The 25,201-nt window shown below is 35.4% G+C and overlaps 1 protein-coding gene across 8 annotated transcripts in view; it reads right to left on the reverse strand.

The window, feature by feature from the left end:
• The window catches only part of pan (transcription factor pangolin), a 192,467-nt gene extending 176,931 nt beyond the window's left edge, over positions 1-15,536 (reverse strand). For 3 of the 8 annotated variants that reach the window (XM_073089953.1, XM_073089948.1, XM_073089951.1), the window contains exon 1: positions 15,127-15,534. The gene's annotated coding sequence lies outside the window, so the exon portion shown is untranslated. Of the gene's footprint in view, positions 1-15,126 lie in introns of all 8 variants that reach the window. The other 5 variants (XM_073089949.1, XM_073089955.1, XM_073089950.1 and 2 more) reach the window with 3 other exon arrangements.
• Positions 15,537-25,201: the final 9,665 nt, after the last annotated feature.

A 25,201-nucleotide genomic window follows, 5' to 3' on the forward strand; every position in this document is an offset into this window, starting at 1 on the left:
AGCTAACTTCGAACTGAATTTCATACAATTACCATCGATAAGTAACATATTAATTTCTCTAATAGATTCAAATAACTGTTGTAAACCTGTCCTGTATTAACACCATATGAAAAGATCTTTATTTAATGATTTTTGACGGTATTGAATAATTTAATACCTAAATAACTACTGAAAAAAGTTTTTATATTGAAATAATTGGCCTTCTGTCCTTGAAAACATGTAACCGTTTGTATCCGGCATGGAAGCACCACCGCCACTTATTTCCAGCAAATCGATCGATCCGATCGGTTGATCGATTCGTGTGACAACCGACTGACTTACATATGAGGCGACTATCTTAGGTTTCAGAAGTGGCAAGTATGACAACGCATATGGAAACTTCTTCAAATAGAATCTATTCTACAATAGAGCTTATGAGGTATCCATGGGCGACAGTGACCGCTTATCATGAGGTGAACTGCATACTTACTACTTTAGTCTTATAAAAAAAACATCTGCTCTAGGTATGGGGTCCTTTTCCATGACATCCAAGATACAAGAGGAGTATTCATATCATAAATGCTATGTAGCTTTATGTTTCTTTTTTATAATATAAGAGTAGCAGACGAGCATGTAGTCCACCTGATGGTAAGTTTTTACTGCCAATCAACCCCAGATAGGATTAGATATTCCTTCCTGAGGTCGGCCACAGATGCGCCGCTACCCTTGAGGACTAAGCTGGAACGCCTCGGAAAAGTCTGTCTACCTTACCACACCCTTCAAAACGGAACACAGCAGCGCCTAACACTGCTGTTATTAGGTAGAAATAGGTGTGTGTAGAAACCATTATTAATATTCTATAAAAAAAAGATTTTCGTAATATACTGATGACATCCCTAAGATAATTGGATAACCCGACTTATTCCAGGCGCAGACGTTATCATTGGCACTATACTCAGAGAGCTCCATTTCGTTTTGACTGATTAATTGGTGATATTAGATTAGCGCGCGGACCTACTTGTCTTACAAATAATAATAATCTTAAAATATTCTTACAAAATAATATATGACCTATTCCGAATAGTAATATAATTAATTAGAAATGTTTGGCATAGATCGCATATTAAAAGTTTAAGGTAAAATCGCCTCACAAAAGTTAATCTGAATGTTATCGTAAATTTTAATTTTAAAGCCTGCTTCCAAATTCATCTTTGACTAATTTTAATACAAAATCGTTATCTAGTTTCTATAACTCTAATAGTAATTCATTAATTATTATTTTTAAGCCGTGTCTAGTGACTAAGAAATTCTTTACACCAGTTTATAGGTATAATATGTAAAGAAAAAACTAATCCAAGTCATAAAATTGCTAGATATACGTCAGAGATTACAGCGTGTATTGTTTATAGTATTACAGCATAAATGTACAAACAAACTCGCACCCAATCTGTTTACTATGTCCATGAGGCGATGAGGTCTAAATTATGTATGGTGGTTCTTGCACCTGTAATTAAGGTCGATTTTAAATCGCCCGGAGTTTTTTCCCAACACGTATCGTAGTACGGCAAACCGGTATGGACGTTCTTGTTGGGAAGCCGATTATTATTATTATACCCCAGCATCAGAATAAGGAGGGTTGGCGAGCCTTTCGAATGTTTCGAAAACTTGAGAAATTATCCGGCTCGAGGGACCAAGTGCTAATGTAATTTTACGATTTACGATCTCAATTATGAAATTTATTCACACTGCCACCTAAAGCGCATAGCTTTCTTCATTGTAAGAGCTTCGAGTAAGCTGAGTTGCGAGCAAGTAGTAAATACCTATCGTAGCTTGGTAGCCATTGGTCAGCGAATAGGAAAATCGTGCACTAGCCAATGGCGGCTACTGAAATGGAACACTATACAATAACTGGCCGATTCTAATAAAATGTTAATAGGGAAAAACTACCTTATTCTAACGTGTTTTTATTAACTATTGAGTCAGGAATTGAACTTATAACAACTAATGTTATACGAAATTAAAGTGAAGTTAATCGTGTTTTCTACGAGGTCATTAGTACAGTCACAAAAAATATACAAAACGAATCTGTGTGCGACGTACTTACGTAAACTATCTTTGTCATGCGACATTCGGCTTTATATCTTCGCAGACAAGTTGATGCTAAGAACATCTAGGCAGGGATATTTATAGGAATTTATCCTTTGGTATCGCCATGCGATATTGAGCGGAAGAGCGAGAGGTCCGATATGAAAGTGGTGCGTGGGTTGAGATGTAAGATCTGAAGGTTTTAATTCAAGCAGCAAAATAATTTCACTTTTAGTAGATTTTCGTGGAATACATTGGATTCTAGTAGGTTATTTCTTGTTTATGTTTTGACGTGTCTGGCGGGACGATCGTATTGATTTGACATGGAGAGGATCTCGGGTTCGATCCCCAGCCAAACAAACATGCAACAAACCGGATGGTATGGAGATTAGACATCCATAATCAATCCTAGATACTCGGATTGGGAACTTGAAGTCAACCACAGATACTTTATTACCCCTAAGGCCAAATTGTAATGCCTTGAAGGTATAAGTGTTTTTCCTATACTAACCCCTTCAAACTAGAAAACAGCCAAGCTTAATACTGTGGTAGGCAGAAATAGGCGTGGCGGTGGAGCCTCAAAGGTGTGGTGCTTCATTCTAAATTAACATTTTTTTTTTGGGTAAAAAGTTTTTGTAGTTACGTTTGTATGTCCATTGCAATATAAGTAGTAAGCGTCAATACATTTGCAATAACTAGATATTTGCAATAATAAATTGTTTTATTTATAAATGTCACCCATCTGTGTCAATGCTAACGAGCTATTAGCACATCGATACTTAATTATTGGACAATTAACTTAATTAATTTGTTTTACTTGATTACTTATTTACTTTAGATTTACACATTTGGGCATTTAAAGTAGAGTAGAAATCCATACTGGTTTCGATACACAATGAAGCCGAAATTATTAAGTACTAGTTATACTAGTAATACTACTACTAGCGATTGTAATGTTGTGTTCTATTAAATGGTATGTTACAATCAAACTATGATAACTAAGTATTGCATATAGATAATGTATTTAAGTATTTATATCTAGAAATAATGTGTAATTAGTAGATAGAATATGACAATGACATCCATAGGCTTCATTGACCACTTAAATTACCTACCTAATAAAAAATTCTACAATAAAAATTTAGATTACTTAGCCCAATTATCATTAATTTGTTATTAATATTCTCTATCCAAAGTTTTTCAATCAAAAGATCGACATTTGACACTTTCTGTAAACTACAAATTATCATATTTTGATCTTTATTCGTCAAAATTTGGATGGATTGATTATTAATACCGCGTAATCTACGTCCGTCCGCTATCTACGAAATAAACCCGCTACCGCCCATGCCTCGCGCCGCTGGCTCGGGAGCGCTGTCGACGCGGACAGACACGCCATGCTAATTATTATTATCATAACATGTGCCACTCTGTAAGCGTGTTCGGTTAAACGATAATTCGTATAATCCGGTTACACTTTTAGTTTTATGCCTGAGGACATGCCGGGAATTAGAAGTTGTAAGGGTATGTTTTGTGTGATGGAAGTTGCATGAAGCTTGTATGTATCTACGTATGCATGTGCAATGTACATCTTGAAACTTGTGATGTTAAGTTATCAGTACTACTTGTGGTGTGCAGAGACATACCAATTCATTTTTGTTCCGCACGGTGGACTAAGGCCTAAATCTTCTAGGAGGAGACCTGTGAAGTGTGACAGAAATGAGTTGACTTTTTCAAAGTTATATGCGTATTAGAAATTAATTATCTCTAGCTGAAACGGTGAAGGATAACATCGTGAGGAAACCTATGCTGCTAGTGCCTAAGAGCCCTTTAAAAAGATAGTTCTCAAGTATGAAGCCTACCCATTTGATGTGGCCAAAACCCCTCTTAATTCTAGAAGACACCCTTGCCTAGCAGTGGAATAGGAACGGATTAACGTTTTATATACTAGTTTGATACTTCAATTTAATAAAAACAAATGTATCAACAGTATGTGCCTTAATTTAGGCTTCGGTATGCGTGAAGCATGCGTGTGGGTTGTATTCAAAAGACAAACGACCTTGAATCCAAGTAGCGAATTCAACGCATTCAGATTTTGAAGTCGATTCGCTATTGAATGATTCATGACATTATAACCGTGAAATTTGTAATAGACAGTTGACTAAAAGTAGGGATGTTATGCATATTAATTTCGGATCTGGATATTTATACGGATATTATGAAAAATAACAGATTATCCGATAGTTTCGGATATTTTCATTTACCGATATTAGATTTGAGGGAATAATAACTGTTGCAGTAAAGAGAATATAAATACGTAACGATTTTATTTTATTTTAATTGTGTCTCATTTAGACTCCAGCCCAATCTGAAATTATTAGAAACTTTCATATCGGTCCGATTACAGTTAGAGTCATTTTTTTATTCGGATATCCGAAACTTACGGAACTCCAAAACATCTCTAACGAAAACCTACGCACGACCGGTGAGGTTTCGATTGTAAAATTTTAATTTCAAATATATTGGTTTACCAGTACTAACGCGGCTAATTGGAAAATTCACCGACAAACCGGTTATTTCAACTGTAACGTAATATATTTCGTTCGGCCCGCGATTTAATGAGGCATTTGTAGAAAAAAATAAACGGGAGCAACTACGCATCGGAAAGTTGGAAAAAAGTTCGTTTCTTTACAACCGAAGTTTCGTAAGCGTCTTGTTTTTGACAAATTTTAAGAGCGATACTTAAGAGTTAATAAAAACTCTTTAAAAAAAGTAAAGTCTTTAAAAAACTGAAGCAGTGAATTTTTTTATTGAAGTTTAAAAATTGTTCTCATTTGGAAGATCTGAGGTTAAAATCGTAAAACACGCTTCAGATTTTCAAATATGTGTTGGTATAAGAAATTAAATATCACTTGCTTTAACAGCAACGAATACGTCCTGGGAACAGACACGCCTTAGTCTTTTATAAAAGTTCCTCAGGGTGTGTCAGAGCTACCAATTCCCACCTGACCAGCACTATGCAGTATGGCCTAAACCTCACTCTTAGAGAATACCCGTGTCCAGTAGAGACTTAAAAGGTTCATGACCAAGCATTATCCCACTTTTAGAGGAAATTTCTGCTCAGAAAAGTGTCAGTAATGGATTGAAGATGAAGAATTAAAAGCACTTTAAGTTTAAGCTTAAAACGAAATTAAATGCCACACGCACACAAACGCCAAACATTTTTTTCCTTGTCCCTCGTGGTTTTGTCATTGGAAATCGATGACTAACGTCTTCAAAAGGGTATTGTGTTTTACTGAATGACTAAGCACTGTTTGGTTAAAAGCTATTTAAAGAACATAAAATAAGTCTAGTTTGGTTTAGAGCTAGACATCAATTATGTGCGGACACGCTGAATTTAACGGCTAACGAATTATACTTTTGCAAAATGAATTTTGGCACAACTAGGTTTTTTTAAGTATGTCCCAAGTAGTTTGAAGGTGTTGATAATAGACTATCTTTAATTTAGCGGTTATCTAGTTAAAGTACAGTGATCTAAATCTAGACAATTACAAGGTTATACCCAACAACTTTACAGTTTGAAATAAATTCTGGAACCTACCAGAGCGCTAGGCTAAGCCCTAAACTAAAATGAGCTGGTCACTGTACTCTTTGTCAATTAAAATTAGCGTAACAATAAAAAATACTAGACAGTTGTATTATTGTATAAAAAATAAAACAAGTGTTTGTTATTTCTAATCAAATTGCGATAGGACGCCCGTTCCCATAACAAAATCAGTAATGTGTTAATTTATGTATTGTAATATAATGTATTACTTTGTAATACATCTACTTTGTATCCAACAGAGTACGTTGACTACGCAAGCCGTACCTGGGACTAAATTATGTTTAATTAAAGACGTAAGAAGCATTTTTTATGCGTTTGTCCACTGCCGTAATGATTACAAATAGACGCTAAGTTACAAACTCTTGTAGTGGTTACATTCTACGTTTAAAGCGAATCAGCCTTAATTAACAGAAGTAATGAACGTTGAAGTGCTCAGAAGCTTAAATATAAATAAGCTGGTACTTAATTAAATCACCGTAATAAATAAATGGTGCATATAGATGGTTTCTTATCACGTTTGAAGTAATATTTCCGTTTAAAAACTTGAAATTTAAAAAAGTAATTATAGATCCAGGTGTATTTGTGTGTGATTAGACTTATTTATATCATGATTTCACAACTTAGGAAGTAATGGATTCCTTTGCAATCTGACTCAGTAGTAATCTGAAGTACCATTAACATACCTATTCTTGCTTGAATTCTGATGTTCTGGTTTGTAGGGGGTGTAAAGAATGTGATTATTTAAGTAATTTAGCATTAGCAACTTAGCATAATGCATTCCATCTTAAATCTAAAGAGGAGCATCGCATTTGTTACGGATCTCAAACTGGAGTTCCATTATATTTAAGCTTTAATATTTATCATCACTTTATTACTGCTTGAAAAAATAGAGTATATAGAAATGATAGATAACTACGAACATAATATCAATTACATAGTTATAAAATAATATATATTTTATAATTATTACACTGTTAACATTTTACATATGTAAGGGCTTGTTCGAAGCTATCAAGCTCACCTCAGTATGCGAGTCGCGTATCAAACGCGGGCGCATTGACGTCCACTCTTGCGGTTATCGAAACACAGAGCTTCAAGCCACATGAAACTTGAAGCTTCTTCTCTTTTTAAGTGATTTGGATTAAATTTTATTTATGTATGTTTAAATTATTTTAATCCAACAATTAGGTGAGGTTTTTTTTAATATTTCAAGCAATCACCTGTAAAGTTAACACAATAAGGCTTGGTAAGATTTGTTTTCCTTTCAAGCGTCGATATGTAAAAGCTTGTTCGAAGCTATCAAGCTAAGCTCAGTATGCGAGTCGCGTATCAAACGCGGGCGCATTGACATACACTCTCGCGGTTATCGAAACACAGAGCTTCAACCCATGAAGCTCAGAGCGGCTTGAAGCTATCGTCTTTACTGTACTTAGAATATATGAATTTCCGTTTTTTTAAATAAAATGAAGTACCAAACAAGCATGCAGTCCACCTGATGTTAAGTGGCTGCTTCCTATGGACCTATGGGTGGTGGGGTGGATCCCCAGATCAAATAAGAGTCGTGGCCGTGATCGGCCACATTTACGTAAAGAGGTAAATAAGTAGTAAGTAAGCAAGTAAAGTCCAAAATTGTGGTAACAATTTCGAGTCAGTCTGACGATGTGTGCGTCTTTCGAAAATAACACTACTCATTTTCATCATACTTGGAAACATTTTAGCGCGTCAAGTAACATGTTTTGAAGACATTTTTAAACATTTTTAACGTTAATATATTTCTCAAGTATGTATGTTATTCTACTCAAGGGTAATTAAATTTTATTACCTGACTTCAAATTAGGTTATTCAACTGCAATTCTATACAAAAACTTAGGCAAGGGAAGTGACTTTACATTTAATTTTACCACAGTAGTTTCACCTACCACCTGATGTTTAGTATGCGAGCCGCGAACAAAATAACATGAGGACTTAGTTCACGTGCATTTCTCGTAGAGCTTCAAGCTTCATGGGGCGTGAAGCTTTCACGACATTGCATTACAAAAAAGGTATCAAATATACAATAGCTTAACATTATCCAGTGCCATTTTAAGTGAGATATTGCGTGTTTTATCGCTAAATTATTAATTTTTCTACTTAATAAGCTGGACTACACAACAAATCTGAATCATTCGTGTGTTAATTTCGATAAAAAATCATTTGTAATTAATTAAGCTACATAAAACGATTAGCGAACCGCGAATAAACATCGATGTTAGTGGCGAAAGGCAATCTCAAAGGTGGATTAGGTGGAAAAAATATAATTAATGAATACCCATAGTACTCCGAGCGTAGGATATGCGATTATATGAATAATTCATTCGAGATAACGACCAAAATAAGACGATTGTTGGCTTCTCAGAAACTACCAACGTTTAGTTTTTTAACCCGAAAGCCTTATAAAAGAAAAATAAACCCTGTATGAATTACACATAGTATGAGTAATTAGATGATTTGCTTTTTACACAATTCACTAATAAGGCCGATGTCACGCTGTTTCGCCTTATTCGAAGATCTCTGCTTTACATATGCTCAATAAATTAATATTTTTACTATGTAATTGTAGTAAAGGTGGTTAATTATCCTCCATTTATTCGCACGCAGTCGTTCATGTTAATTCATATATTTAAATTTTACATGACATTTATATTTGTAATTGTAATAATGTATGTATTCTTTGAATGCAAAAATTTCGGACTCAAATGCCACTGGCCATAAACTTTTATTGAAAAAAAAAAATACAGCAGTCATTTTCAAACGGGCTACTCGTCGGCAATTTACTTCGCGTCATTAAATAAAGCAAGTGGAATTGCACAAACAAGTAAATAATATGTAATTTACTGAACGTCAATTATTTTTATTGGAAAATAATATCGATAACACGGTAAAAAGCTAGCCAATTTCAATGTAGTTTGTTTTAAATAAGGCTAAGAAAAGATGCCTGAAATAGATCTTGATAAGGGTATTATAATACAAAAAGAGATACTTAATAAAAACATATTTATTGCTTAATTTTCTGGCTTAAAACGGTATACATGTTAGGCATACGATACTTTTATTTTTATTATAGCTGTGAATATTTTTTTTTAAATTAGCCAAGTCCGAATGGATAACCTACGAATACCGAGAATTCTGTACTATCATGTAATATTAAAATTTAACACTATATTTTTAAAATAGCATTTTGTTATAGCGTCGGTTAAAGCGGCCATAGTTATACACAGTCCTAAAAAATCAAATATAAATATGTATGACAGTTCAAGATATATAGCCCTGTAACATTAAGTGACCCTATATCCTCTTATACTTTTACAGATACAGAAGTTCAATCAGAAAAGCAAATCATTAACATTTGTAACAAAACTTGAAGTATTTTGCGGTCTATCTGATTCGAACCTGTCGATAACGAAATCCAAATGATTTGAAGGCAGGTGAAGTCGATCATGGCGCATTGTAACAATTGTAATCTGCTTAATCACACCCTTCAAAACAAGTAGTGGTTAACCCACTGATCTAAAGTATATGCTGCACTTGTTACTATACATTAAAAAACTACTCACATTGCTTTAGTCACAGGCGAATTCGCGGCTTCAACCTGCTTTTAATACAGGAATACTTCTTAGGTGATTACGAACACATTTCAAAATGAGATCGGGTAATTTTATTACAATAAAGAAAAGCGTTCTTACTATGGCGATCCCAACTTTTTATGACGCAGGTGCGTTGCCTCATTCGTGGCTCTGCGTTATTTATTAGGGTTCCGTTGGTGTAATGAAAAAACGAAATGGCATCACAATTATCGACATTGTCCTACTCCAGTTGTCATTTGTAATTTCGCAATGGAATGGACATTTCAATAATTCCTCGAGACGTTCTCATTAATTAATAGTTCTCTGAATAAACAATTGCCGACTTGTCTCACTATAGACAGGTAAACGACAAGCGATGTATCCTTCCTATGGTTTCTGAAATATCACTGACACAAAGCGTATTCTAATTTATCCAGGCGTAGCAATACATCTGGATGCAATGAAATCGCGTTTGTTTTGAAATACGATCATTAATCCTTCAACTAATCGTGACTAAAGGTCTCATTAGCATAAAAACTGTGAAAGTCTCTTTATTTTCTTATGTATTAAACTTAACTTTCATTTTAAACACTAATACAAAGAAAAAAATTAGATATAAGATATAACTCTAAAATCGTTATCCTAGAACAGTCAGAGAAAAGTTGAAAAAATACGACGGAAAGAAATTTTAACGTAATTGACATTATGTGTGTACGTATGTGTAATTACACATAAGAATGCGCCTAATATAATTGTTCTAGTTCCATGGAAACATGCATCCCAAATGGGACAAAATGACATATTGAAAGGTTATATGAAGTTATGAACATTCATGGTACGTCTATGGCGGTTTAGTCCGCGCCAAACTGCTAGTCCCCTCTGAAGTTGTTGCGAGCAGATGTAGGCATACAATTTGCTATGGCGACGCGATTCAGAGCGGACTAGCAGTTTTACGACATAACCCGCCCCTAGTTTTGCCTTATAACAGCAGTGTTAAGCGCTTCTGTTAGTTGGTTTGTTACGTATAGGTTATAGGCACATTATTAATAAACAATCTATCCATTGTTTTCCTCTAAAGATAGATGTTTGACTAGTAGAAATTGTCAATGTCGAACATTGGTAGACGAAATATCGGATAGATCGATAATCAATAACGGACGATAGCCAGGGTTGACAACGCACCTGTTGGAGATCTCAGGTAGGATTGCCATTCTATTCAGGTTTAATTATAGACATCTATAGGACAGGAACCATAAGGTGGACTGCTCATTTGATAGCTCAAGCTTAATAAAAATTGAAGGTCCTTAAAACCACTTCGAATGAAGGTGGTAGAACCCTCCGTGGTTCGATTCCGGCGGCACCACCGTCACGCCCATTTCTAGTTGATAACAGCAGTGTTAAGCGCTGTTCTGGTTTTTAGGGTATGGTAAGCGAAACATAATTTTCCAAGGCATTCCAGCTTAGTCCAGGGGTAGCGGCGTATATTCACAACATTTAAGACCAGAGGACAGTACAAAGATGCTGGTGTTTAAGAAAGAAATTATTACAATAATGAAATTCTAGACAATTCTTAGCTCCTTTAATTCTTCGTCGCATCGCTATAAAAAAGTTTCTCAGGCATTACAACTATTTAATTTGTTTCGCTTCCGCCAAATGTTGGAACCGGTCTTAGAAGCCTTCGAAGTTTAACGAACCGTCTATTTTGACTGTAGACGTCAACGTCAAGTGATTATTACTGAAGAGTATAGATAAGAAAAGAATATAATACTAGAATTAAGAGTACTTCCAGCATTAGGGGTAACTCGACACGTTTAATACTTAGTTTTTTTGATGCAATCCGAATAATCTGAACGGATAATACCACAGAATACCTAATAGTATAAATGGGAATGTAAGTTTATTTGTTTCACTTTCACGCCTTAAATACATAACTGGTTGTCAAAAAATTTTGTACGCTCGTTGTCAGGGTTTCAAAAAGGCACATACGGTACCTTTTGTCTCGGAATCGTACCGTTCCGAGGTATAGAAAAACTTCTGGCTGCGTGCGAAGCCGCGGGTAAAAGCTATAAATAAAAAGAAATCATGTCATATGATTTAGAGACGCATTAATGACAGTTATTACTAATTATGCTTATTTTTGAAATCTCCAACATATACGAGTATGTAAGTATGTCTGCACTAGTACGGGCGGATTAGTCATCGTAACTGCATAGATGCACCTGATTTAGTGTGGCATGGTTACTTTAACTGGCCCCAACTAAGACAAGTTCTTCCTGAGGTTTGTAGATTCCTTCAACCCACAACACAGTTATATAAGGTAGATACTAGCTGACCCGGCAAACTCTGTACCGCTTCAAAATCTATTTATCAAATATATTTCATATAAAATATAGCCTATGTTACTTGTAGATAACGTAGCTTTCGAATGGTGAAAGAATTTTTAAAATCGGTCCAGTAGTTTTTGAGCCAATTCATTACAATCAAACAAACAAACAAAGTATTCCTCTTTATAATATTAGTATAGATTACACTAAGTCATGTGCAGCTGTGGTTCAGTTCTATTGTTTTTAAAATTTTACTTGAATCGCTTTAGGAATGGCTCAATGAAGAATTGATTTCATAAAGAACGGGACAGGTTGTACAAAGTATGAAAAAGTTTTTTTCTGTATAGTTTCTAGCGCCGCTACATTTCTTTAGCGAAATACTTTTCAGTAACGATTGTTATTAATTGATAATTTGAATAAGAAACATTTCAATTGGATAATCGGTATGCCGCAGCCGTCGGAACCTTTTATAAGTAAATGAGACAAATTTTTTGCTACTCAATTTTTTACTAAAGACGTACCTATCATCAAATTACTAGTTATAATTAGGTATTCACAAATTTTAACTTCTAACAAATTAGCATACCGCATTAAATTAATATTTTGAATACTTTTTTTTATAATTATGATTCCGCTGATATTGTGATGATAATCGAATTTTATTTTTAGGCAAATGTACAACACAAAACAAAATAACATTTATGTTCAATTTATATATTCATGTTCATTTTTTAAAACGGACGTAAAAAGGTAACTAATAAAGCCTCACATAAACTGATATAGTCTGACGAACTATTACAGTTTATTTTTCACTTTTAAAAATATGCATTATGTAATACCGAATTCTTTTTGTCACGTGATTTTAGTAGGCGCACGGTAATCGATATTTCTTATCACAACATTTTCCGCTCCATTTTCGTGTGTCAATTCGATAAAATAGAATTAAAGAATACAATATGCCCTTTAATCATACCTAGCCCATTATCATCGTTCACGCTAATTTTGGCAAATAGACAGGTAGATAAAGTATACGGATTAATTTCTATATATTGATTGTAAGCTATTCCATAATTATAATAACAAACTTTTTTCATTCTTAAAATATAAACAAATACTGAGACGATGTTTTTTGTTTTTTTCGGTAATTATAAACATACATAATCTTTAAATCTTGATTAAATCATTATTAAAACTTAGAAGACATTTTTAAATAGGTTCTTATTGTAAAATGTTAACTTGATGTTGTTATATAAAATAAGTGTATAGTAATTTCATATACTATCAGTATTAATAGTAGGTAGTAGTCATTATAAATATATAGATATACTGACATTATTAATATTCGTTATTGTTTATCGCATAGATTCGCAAACATATCGGAATTAAGTATGTAATAGAATTAAATTTCGATGTATGTATTAAAATTAGACATAAGATTAGTTATAATTTTATAATGTAATTAATTAATGGTTTCTTATAATTACTTATGAACCTACTTTATTATGAATCTTTCCGCTTGAAAAAATCCTCATTAGTCTTGTCTATTTTTGACTATTAAATAAATTAAAAATTTAGTTCTACAATTTAATTTCTTTTATGAAAAGATAAACGCACGCGGCACATTCCAAAACAGACATCCTACTTTCCTTGTCTCGTAAAAATCTCTATATTATCGTAATAGTCTCGTCAGAAACAGTTTAGTAGTTTTTAAGATTACTGTGTAGATTATAACGTAATTTTTCATTCAATTATTTTTTAATACCGGCTGTGTTGCTCTTCGCAAGGTGTTTCTTAGACTAGAAAATTCCTTAAATAATAGTGCGTAAACCAAAGTAACCGTTTAAAAGTCACAGATAAGTCCTTATTTTTTATTGTAGCAGGTAGATATTTATACTCGTCCATACGGATAAGTCGCCTGATTTTAAATCTACAGTCTAGATATTTTTTAAATTAACTATTGATCACAAGCAGCTCTCCCAATAAGGTTGTTATCTTAATATTAATTGTATTACTAGATTCTTGGAAAATCTCCTTGTCCTGGTTTTCAGTCAGACCATCGCGCGGTTACTGTTGGTTTACGGCGGTTAGCATAGCAGCAAATTTCACTAGTAGTAATTAATTGGAAATAATAATAAAAAGGAATGATACACTTCGTTAAATTTCACTATCATACGATAAAGATAGGTAATTAGTAATTAGGTAATATCGTGATATTAATTTTAGGAAAAAATGTGAATCATTTTTTTATATACCGCGAACATGCCATGATGGATAACCTATTTTTCTCTATACTTTCGTATCTAATTTCTAGACACGTTCGATCTAGTTAAGTTCTGAAGAGTGCCTTCTTCATGACGGTAGAACTTACAGTGTACCTACTGTAACAATTTTCGCGCTATTTTCCTAGTCTGATGGTTATCGTGGGCAAAAACACTCAACGCTTATTTCGATCACAGTCTTCAAACACAAATAAAGGTTATCCCATAAAAATGCTATATGCTACTTGTTCTTTAAAAATACCTAGGAATTATCTATGGTCTACTTTTATAGTACTTAACTCTATTATTTATAAAAATAATACAAATTATAAAGTCTAGACTGTTTTACGAATCCACAAATTATTCTATTGTTTTAACATAGCAATGAAAACTAGCATAGTTATTTCCTTAACAAAAAAGGCGGGTAAAATTTTCGGCTCTTTTGCATTTTATAACTGTTATTGTTTATTTATTACAGGTAATTAAGTAAAGTACGTTATATTATCATCTTACTTTATAATGTCTCATTGTTCTATGGTATTATGGTCTTTTCTCGTCGTAAACTTTGTAATTTAGTATCATTTGTAATTGTTAAAATATTTTAGAAGTTTCCCGCGCGCGTTCCTAGATTTTTAGTATCTAACGTTTTAAAATAAGTACCTACTTCTCAATTCTTGTTTTATTTAAATTATATGAAAACGATTTATATGTATACTAACATAATACGATAAGAATCATAAAATTAGGTAGGTATGTAGACTTCATGGAAAATTAATAGATAACTAAACGCGCTTTAAGATTTACTTCTACGGACTGAATAGTTAACTATCTTTGAGTGGTTTTTAAAAGAAATTGTCTTTTGAGTTTATGTGCATTGTGTCCGGAACCACAACTTCATTTTTTAAATTCTTGGCCAGTGCATCGCGTCTCAGATGGATGCAAAGTTCACCGTTGACTCGGCTCGTTCGGTTCACGAGTGCCGATAACGTATTTAATTACATTATAAATTACCCGACACACTTCCCAACCTCTGATAACACCACCGCCGGCGCCGAATGCACATAAAACTCACCAAGGAATTGCAGTAGGTACCTATACTAAGAAATGCTCACGCCTTGTATGACAAGAATTGACGAGACTCGAGTTTCAGACACGCGACACTATATACCGCATACATTAAAAAATACGCAAACACGGGGCGTCTCAGTAGCCAACGAGGGCCACCGACCCCTTAAACACCGATGGGCCATAATTAATCGGTCGGCACATACCTAAACACAACGGGCATGGCGGTGACCACGCGCCGCCAACTCCAAAACACGTTCAAAAACGCACTCCGTTTAACACAACACGCACGTTACATTCTCGTTATCACACACTGTTGTCGCTTGTTGCACTCGCGATGCACGTAATATGGTACACTCATTATTTTGTTTATCGCCGGCAGTTTTGGTCGGTGCGAGCGATCGTGAAACGTACCACGGCCGGCCGAGCGCCGCGAGTCTACTGCAAACAACAATGGTGCGACGCGCGCGAGAACGAACCGCCACGCACACAGCCGCGTCGACTCACACTGAGACGACTCCCGTGCACCGACGTGCGCATATAAAAAACCAACGATCGGTATGCAGACGTTCGGTTTGAGCAGGTCCTCGGCTTGACGCTGTTTTCGTCTGCGGTCCAGGGTGGCCGCGATCGAACTAAAAAATTCCTAACGTCTTCGGATCGGGAATACGAACATGCGCTCAACTTAAACAAACTTTTGTACATTATTTATAACTGTATATACGTATCTTCCTACTATTTACTATTTCTTTCGAATTGAAATTGAAATTGTTATATTGTTTTATCTTGGTATATTTTTGTGCTCGTAAACAGGTATTTTGTTGATAAGAACTATTGTAATGTTTTATATCAAATAATCCTATGATTGACGATTACAATCTTTTCTACGAGTACGTTGTTCTATGATTACAATAACACAATTTAAGGAGTCCATTGTGCTTATTTATTGATTAAATTAAATTACCTGCGTATTTATTTTTGGCTTTTTATACCAAATAGGTATTGAAAACGGTAGTATATTTTTAAATGGACTTCTTAAAACACCTATTTACAGGATGAAAAACACATATATAGATAATAATATATAGATGACAAATGAATATAATTGTTTTTATTCAAGGAATACGACTTATTAAGTTTTTTTTATTAATTCATTCATTTTTTCGATGCCAGTTAGATTCAAATATTATTTTAAGCTTTTTTCATGTTTTCCTGAACTAAAGAAATTTGCTGATAGGAAATAATTAAATAAAGGAAATAAAATAATTTAAATAAATTATGTAAGTTTCTTTTCTTTTGTTGTAAAAATTAAATATTACATAGTATTTTGGTATTTAATAAAAACCAATTACTAGTCGATTGTAAGAAATAAATAATGAATTGCTAAATTAAAATCTTAATATACACATTTATATACATATTTTAAAAAAAATGTGTTAATGATTCCGTAATTAAATTTAATATTTCAAATATCATTAGAAACAAACTTATTAAAAAATACGATTTCTTAAGAAAATTAAAAGACAGATCGTGCGTTAATGGGTAAAATTCGAGGTATGGCAACATTAAAAACAAAAGAACGGCAGTCAGCGAACCTTGAGTGGGCAGGCGATACGATTCGAGCCTGCGCCCGAGTCAGCGCGCCATGTTGCCAGCGGCGCGAACGAGATAACGCTCTACAATCATATCGCCCTCTCGCTTCCCCGCTTGTTAGCGTTATTGCGTGACTATACTCTACCGTAACTATACTCGTCAGCGACTGTACCACACACCCACACGCACATATTGTTATCTTACACGAAATTTATAACGAGCAAGTCGGATTTCGTCTCAGCGGACACTCCTAAATTCTTTGCGGAAGGATTTCTTTTTTTTGAATCTTACGCCTCTGGCCCGGAGCGATATAAAATTATAATGCACGCTAATACGTAGTTAGTTTTACGAGAATCGGTTCGTTATTTTGGCAACACTGATCTCGTTGGCGCTAGATGACGGGTGATTAGTCTGATTACTTTTTTTATTTATTTTTTTAAACCAGAACTGATGGAACGTTTTAAGCTACCATTATATTGTATAAAAGTGATGACAAATACTTCCTGTTGCTAAGGATATATTTTTACTGATAGATTAAAGTCAAGAAATAGGCTGCAAAGTTATAGAAATACTGAAGGCATACACATAGCTTAGCACGGTTTACATGGCAAATTTCTTCAAGGATGTCTAACACATTTATTAGTCCATAGATCTGTTATCAAATCTTTAGGTTGACAGCCCAATTATTTTTTTATGAGGCCGAAGAAACTAGAAAACTAGAAAATAATTTTTAATGACAAATTACATACATTACATACATACATAGATACAAGCTAATAAAAGTGAGTTAAAATATGAATGAGATTTGAATTTGGACTTAATGTCATTTTCTTTCTTAGTCCTTTTAACTTTCTTAGTATTGTCAGGACTGCAAATGCATCTGTGATTCGCTTTAGGTAGACCACCTGTACTAAATAGCGTTGCTTAAAAGGCATATGCGGCAATGCCCACTTACTATTAGGTGGACTGTTTTTTAGTTTACTACTTGAATCTTATAATAATGCTGGTATATTCTAATATTAGTATTGTCGTTAAAAATATTGTTCACGCTTGATTATAGAAAACAATCATTTTTCTAAAATTAAATATTATATAAAAGAAAAAAAAACTATTTTTTTCCTCCTATTTAATTAGCGGTAACGGCGTATCTGTGGCCGACCTCAGGTAGGTCTGATCTCATCTAGGGTTGACTACAGATGCCCATGGGCGGAAGCCACTTACCATCAGGACTGCTCGTCTGCTATTCCTATATTTAAAAAAAACCGGTACATTTTCGTAGGTTTAAAACTTTATGAAAATGTACATAGCAATTTCAAAATATATGTAGCAATTACCTACTATTCAATTCATTAAAAGCATTTTAAAATGTACCTGGTATCCAGTATAAAATTTCAATTATGCCACCAACACGAATTTGACACGGTTATCGCGATATGACTACTGCCCCTCTATTAAATTTCGCATGCAAACAAAATTGTTGTAGCTATGTAGGTACCTACTTCAGAAACATTATTCAAAGAGATCATTCAAAAAGTAGACTGATTTATAACATTGAGGCGCTGTTGCTTTCTGGTTAATCACAATAGGGTTCTATATTATTATCGTCATCAACCCATTACTGTCCCACGTTTGGGCACGGGTCTCCTCTCAGAATGAGAAGGATTAGGCTACCATCTACCGCGCTGGCCAAGTACGAAGTAGTAGACTTCATACCTTTAATTTTTTTTTAAAGTTTACTCAGGTATGCAGGCTTCCTCGCGATATTTTCCTTCACCGTTTAAGCAAGTGATGATTAATTACTAATACGCACATGACTTTGAAAAATCAAAGCTGGGACAATGATATACAAGTAACAAATGAGCATGGAATTCACCTGATGATAAGTTGAACCAACCTCAAACAGGCATAAAGTCAGATGGTCCCTGTAGGACGGTCGCCGGGGGGTTTTAGTGCGGTAAGAATCCCACATAACCCCGTGCCGCTCCCACGGCATAGGGTACCTTTTGAAAGTAAAAAAAAGGCATAAAGTCTGATGAAACAACTAGCGCTTCTATATAATGAAATATGCTATGACATGTACTACTTACTACTATCAAGAAATACGGAAAAACCTACTACTGTTACTTTTACTGGTAATACTAATTTGAAACTATATTTTATGGCTGTAACTAAGCAAGTAGTCGAGTTACGGTGTTTGTCCACCGCCACCGTCACCGAGCCTATACCGATAATTAATGACGGCGCCAAAGTAGCGTACATATATTTACTATAACAGCTTTTCCACCGCACGACCGTCACCCGAGCACCTCGGCGTCATCCCTGCCGCCGATATTTCGAGTAGATCGGCGTGACCGCCAAATCGGTACCAAGATTTTGACGGGCCGAAGTGCTGGCAATATAAAACACGTTGGAACTTGTCCATACACTGCCGTCACAATAAACCGCCGATATCGGTCGCGGTGGACAAACTATCGCCGTCACGTCATATTAAAATCGGCCCGAAATAATCTCATTCTCGGTATCGGCTCAGTGACGGTGGCGGTGGACAAACGGCCTTAGTCGAGTATCTTGCATTAAGTACTTTAAGTCTTGACAGATTACCGAACAATACAATACTTAGAAAAATCTTTCTAATGACGTGTAACGCACCGTAACATTACAAATGAAATTGTTTACGTCCGATTATTTACGATTATTGTTCAGAGGTTATTGTTCTCTGTGCTTGACCTATTTTATAATAACTAGCTTCTAGTTATGACTTTGTCTACCATTAGAAGTAAAGAAACAGATTTTAAATACATATTTCAACTTCAACCTATTACTATCCCACTGATGGGCAACTATATTCCATAGCGCACACACACCCTTGAGTATATTTATTTTATTATTTATTTTTCCTAGGTGTGTAGGTGTATCATTGATCTTAGTGCACAATTATAATAATAGATCTGATCGAATGCTTTTTTAATATGTACTTCGTTTGACATAGCATTTTTTATGACGAAGACAAGCGAGTAGTCCGTCTGGTTAGAGGAACCGGCTTCCCATGGACATCACTACTCAAATCCAGATGTAATTGAAATTCTACCTGATTCTACCTGATTCTGTCACAAATGCGAACCGCACACCTTGTCGACCAGAAAAGCACTGCTTAACACTGCTGTTAATACGCAGTAATAGGTGTGACGGTGGTACCAATATAGGGTTATGCACCCTCTAAATTAGCACATTCTGTCTCGCTTTCACGTCCGAAATATTCGTCTACAATCCATTTCTTTCTCAGTAGTGGGCATGGTCCCGGCCTCGGAGTGAGAGGGATAGGCCATAGTCCACCGAGCCCGATGTGGGTTGGTAGACTCCATACAAACTTCAGAACTTTTTTAAAGCAACAATTTGCGTGAACCACGTAGGATCAACCTTAAATAAATGTAGGCAAATAACCGCACCAAATTAAGCACATAATTCTAGCGACGATCACGTATAAATATGTAGTTACTTAAACTATTTCCTGTTGGAAACTGTTTAAATCATATCTAATAAGTATTCTCTGCGATCGGTGTTGCAACGATAAGCGTCGGTAATTCGACCCGCCCCGGGCGACGCCGCTAATAAAATCATTGTCAACTTACACTAAGGCTGCTTGCATATTGACTTATTATGCGATTTCTGTAAGTCAAGTTTTCGAGGATATCGTTTTTGGTAGAAAACAAGCATGCACCTGATGTGGCTGTGATAGCCTAGTGGTTAAGAAACTCGGCCTCTCGATCGAGGGTCCGAGGTTCAAATCCCAGGCACGCACCTCTGATTTTTCAAAGTTATGTACGTATTAGAAATTAATTATCACTCAATAAACGGTGAAGGAAAACATCGTGAGGAAACCTGCATACCTGAGAGATTTATAAAAAAACGTAAAGTCTATCAATACGCACTTGGCTAGCGCGGTGGACTATGGCCTAATCCTTCTCATTATGAGACGAGACCCGTGCCCAGCAGTGGGACGTTAATGGGTCGATGATGATAAAGCATGCACCTGATGGTTACTGCCGCCCATGAGCATCTGTAATTAACCCTAAATACAATAAGTTTTACTTGAAGACGACCACAAATATGAAAATTGGAACGCCTCGGATAAGGGTGTCTCCCTTTCCACACCATTCAAACCAGAACATAGCAGTGCTTAAGATTGCTATTATAAGATCGTATTATAAATACGAGAAGGTGTAGGAGTAGTCCCGCCGAAATGGAAGTAGACGGGTTCTACCATCCTCAAAGTGATTACGGCTGCCCATGAAAATTTCATACAGATCCGTTGTTGTCTTGGTGGCTAGTTTATAACCTCTGGTGTATGTTTTACCCCACATATTTTTTTATATCTTCCTGAATTTGATCACAGATGTGTGAATCTTAAGAACAAAGTTGAAACGCGTCGTGATACGCGATTATTATCCTTGAAATCTACACAGAACGGTACTTAATGTTACTGTTATAAGGCGGCGGCTGGCGGCTAGTGATGAGGATGTGGTGGCTATTCTTCTGATATTCCTTTAGAAGTTCTGTTATTTCCTGAACAGCACCTTAAAAGTCAATCGCAAAATGGCAAGTTTGTCGCCAGCCTACCCGTTCAACACGAACGCGGCTTGTCAGGTAGCCAGCCGAGCACACATGTACGTACACACATCGATAATCTTATTGTCTGTGTGAATTGACGCACCAACTCGACATTCAGTTTTTAGTGCCTGTAATTTGAATAGTATAGTATGTACACGCATGGTGTGTCGTGCTCGTGATAACGGCGTGTTTTGGTACGCTGGTCTGGGTTCAAATCTATCGCGGTTTTTATGTTTATGTTATGTTGGAGTTCGACAATGCTTAGCATTGTTTGACTGGGGATACCTTGAAAGGTGATATAGGTACCGGGGACGTACTTGTGTCATAACAATTTCTAGCGTAATTTTATTCTAGAGTTTTGCTGGAGGGGTTTTGTGGAGTACTCGTAACTTACAAATGTCCATGAGTGGCAGAGCCTTCTTCATACATTTTCCATATCTTCAGAAACCTTCAGTCCTGACCTTCTGTCCGGACCGGGATCCTGACTGTGTAAGTCTCTCTGCTTACTGCTTATTATGTTATAATCGCATTTTATGATAACCAATATTTTGTTATCTACACAACATAACGTGAGAACGAAGTTATGTACCTACTTACACATCTAGCTCAAAAATAATTCTCAAAATTTTCAAAAATAATCTACTCATATTAGGTATAAGACTGGAAATATATAAGCCATTGCAAATATAATAATAATACGTTTGTATCAAATCATACAGTTCGCTGCTTGTCACAACAACAGCAAGGAAACCACAGAACCCCAATGCAAAAAATTTAGATCTCATTCGAACCTTCTCCCGTTCTGAAGAAGAAGAAGTGTATGGAGGCCTTAAGATTCATAATAATAAATCTAACGACCTACCTTACACACTTAAGGACAATGAAAATAAATCCGTTAACAGCTTGGAACATTGACGATTGTCATATGACTTATGCCTCGACATAACACAACTAGTGCCATCTATGAATTAAGCACACATCTAATATTTCATAAAATACCTTGTGGGCTATTTTGATACCGTATCTTTTATTACGTATACGAGATATTACTCATAACCATAGCTCATAACATAAATAATAAAGAAATTTCTAATTTTATAATTCAATATCGAATTGCTTTTTTTATCGCCCTGTTGTCTTTTATTATTTTTATGCGTAGATTTTAAATTCTTAATTATATTATATCTATAGTCTTAGTAAATAGGTTTTATAAAATCACTAGCTGACCCGGCAAACGTTGTGCTACCATAGAAATAAATAAATGTTAAGGATGAACAACCCTTATCACTTAGAGGTATGAAAAATAGATAGTAGCCGATTCTCAGACATACTGAATCTAATATATAAAATTCTCGTGTCACAGTTTTCGTTGCCATACTCCTCCGAAACGGCTTGACCGATTTTGATGATTTTTTTGTGCTTATCCGGTATCTATGAGAATCGGCCAACATCTATTTTTCATCCCCCTAAATGATAAGGGTTGTTCACCCTTAACATTTTTCGGGTCAGCTAGTATGCATATAAAATTTGGTGGTAATCGGTAAAGTCGTTTCGGAGGAGTACGGCAACTTATGTTGTGACACGAGTATTTTATATATAAGATAATTGGTATAATTGTTTTATTATTACAACATCGAGCAAAGCTCGGTGATCCTGGTACTAATAATAAAACAAACAGAATGATAATACATTTTAATATAACAAAATTTACAGATACTATCGACATCTAGTGACGCGTTTGATAACTAACGGGTTGATTCCTAAGCGTCTACGTCGTTTTACTAAATGACTGCAGATGGCGTTGCTTTCAACAGCTTGCTTTATCATTTTTGAATTACATCAAACTGAAAAATAAATAATTAATTAAGAGAGTTACTTACTATTACGCTATTTAAATATGTCGATACATAATGCTTAAGCTATCTATACTATAAGTGTCCATCTATTTTATACTTTGAACGAGAGTTAGGTGCTAGCGCTACTAGATGGCGCTTTGTACATTACAATAAATTTAACAATTTATTCATGAATGCTAACAGTTTTAAAGCGTGTTAAACTTTGTATTTTATTTGTTTGAACGTTTACCTTATGTTTATATTGGCCAAAACCCAAAAGTCAAATATCGCAAGAGGTAAATTTTCACTGGATATTGGTATTCTGAGTGTTACTAGGATAATATCGTATTATCAGTATAATATATTATAGTCGTTTAAAATCCTAAATCGCGGGGTATTTTAGTCTTTAAAACACTATTAAGCTCCTTCCAGCAGTAGTTGTGGTTTGAAGGGTAAGACAGAGACAATGTTATATACTCACACGCCCACTTTTTTATAACATAGTAGTAGCAGACGCGCACGCAGTCCACCTGATGGTAAGTGGCTACTGCCCATGGATATCTGTAATCAACTCCGGATAGTATTAGATATTCGTACCTGAGGTCGGCCGATAGATGCGCCGCTGCCCCTTAGGACTAAGCTGGAACGCCTCGCAAAAGTATGTCTCCCTTACCACACCCTTCAAACCAGAACACAGCAGGGCTTAACACTGCTTTTATGAGGCAGAAATAGGTGTGGCGGATGTGTCGCCGGAGTAGTACCACAAAGGGTTCTACCACGTTTAATTTCATATAAAGCAATCACTACTCAGAATATTTACATGGGATAAGAGATGAGAAAGCATTTCTTAATTCTTCCACTTAGGTATTTGTTTCACAGCCAAGAAAATATTATATAAGATTGTAACTTTATTGTAAGTTCTCACAGTAATTTTGTAGGCAATGTCGATCAAACCAACGCTTAACTATTGAGGAAATAAAAAGATTTTCTTCCAACCAGTTTCCAGTTCCCGTCCTATAAAGTGTGTAATTATGTGAAACAAGTGAAAGTAGGATGGAGATAAATATGGGTTCCTGTTCCTCCTTGTTCATTCATCGCATCCTGTTTATACCTTAACCTGTTTAGTAAAGATCTTGTTTGAAAAAATACCTTTTTTATGGTATATACCTACCTACCTTATACCTACTAATTTAAGGTAACGGAACTCTTCATTCATCTAAAATAATTATAGTTTAAAAACTAAAATCCACGCTAAAATCGCACAAGGAAAATCGTTAATCCTGATTTCTGACGATCCTGATGAGGAGAATGGGAGATTATTGAAATCATGTATTGTCATCGGTTCTTGACAATTGTTCAAAATTTGATATTAATCTGACCGTTCGAAGTGGGTAAAAATAGATTTCAAAGATTTCGTTACATACAGGTCAAGCTAATAAAGCGTGGTAATTAAAGTGGTTTGCCCCTGGAGGGAAGCCACGCTTATTTTTGCCTAATAATAGTCGTTTTTTTTTATATTTAACCTAACGATAAGGCAGACGGGTTACCTGAGGGAAAGCAGTCACCGTCGCCTATGGACATTTGCAACACCAGAGGAGTCGCCAATGCATCGCCGGCTTTGAAGGAGAGTTCTTTTTACACCCCTCTTGAAGAGCCTCATGTCATAGTTCTGAGGGAACACCTCAGGAGGAAGTTCATTCCACATTGCACCGTGCAAACCGAACCGTGGAGGACCGCCACGGGTCAAGTTGATGTGGATGGAACCTCATCCTTCGGGGAGTGTGCGATGAAGGAAGGATGATGTAGGCACCAAATCGAACAGTTCCTCAGAACACACATCATTGTAAAGCCGGTAGAACATGCAGAGGGAATCTAAAGTAGTAGTGAGGGAGTAGTGTTCTAGTAATGAAGAGACACTTAGAACTTAGTTCTCAGGATTATCAACACATCAGTGGCCGATCTCAGATAGGACTCTAATCTTATCTGAGGTTGATTACTGATGTCCATAGGCGACAGTAGTACTAACCATGAAGTCGAATGCTTGCTCGTCTGTTACTTCTATATTATAATAAAAACTATGTTATACTAAAATTATGTCTGGATAGACAGGCGCCACTAGTGTCAGGTCCGTGCCCAATAGAAGCATAATAACACAGAATAATAAAAAAAAATATCTTATATAGAAAATTCTCGTGTCACAATGTTAGTTACCGTACTTCTCCGAAACGGCTTTACCGATTTTCAC

This window comes from Epargyreus clarus, unplaced genomic scaffold (assembly GCF_041222505.1).
Source record: "Epargyreus clarus isolate Ecla_fem2 unplaced genomic scaffold, WU_Ecla_fem_2.2 ptg000031l, whole genome shotgun sequence".
NCBI classification, from domain to species: Eukaryota; Metazoa; Arthropoda; class Insecta; order Lepidoptera; family Hesperiidae; genus Epargyreus; species Epargyreus clarus.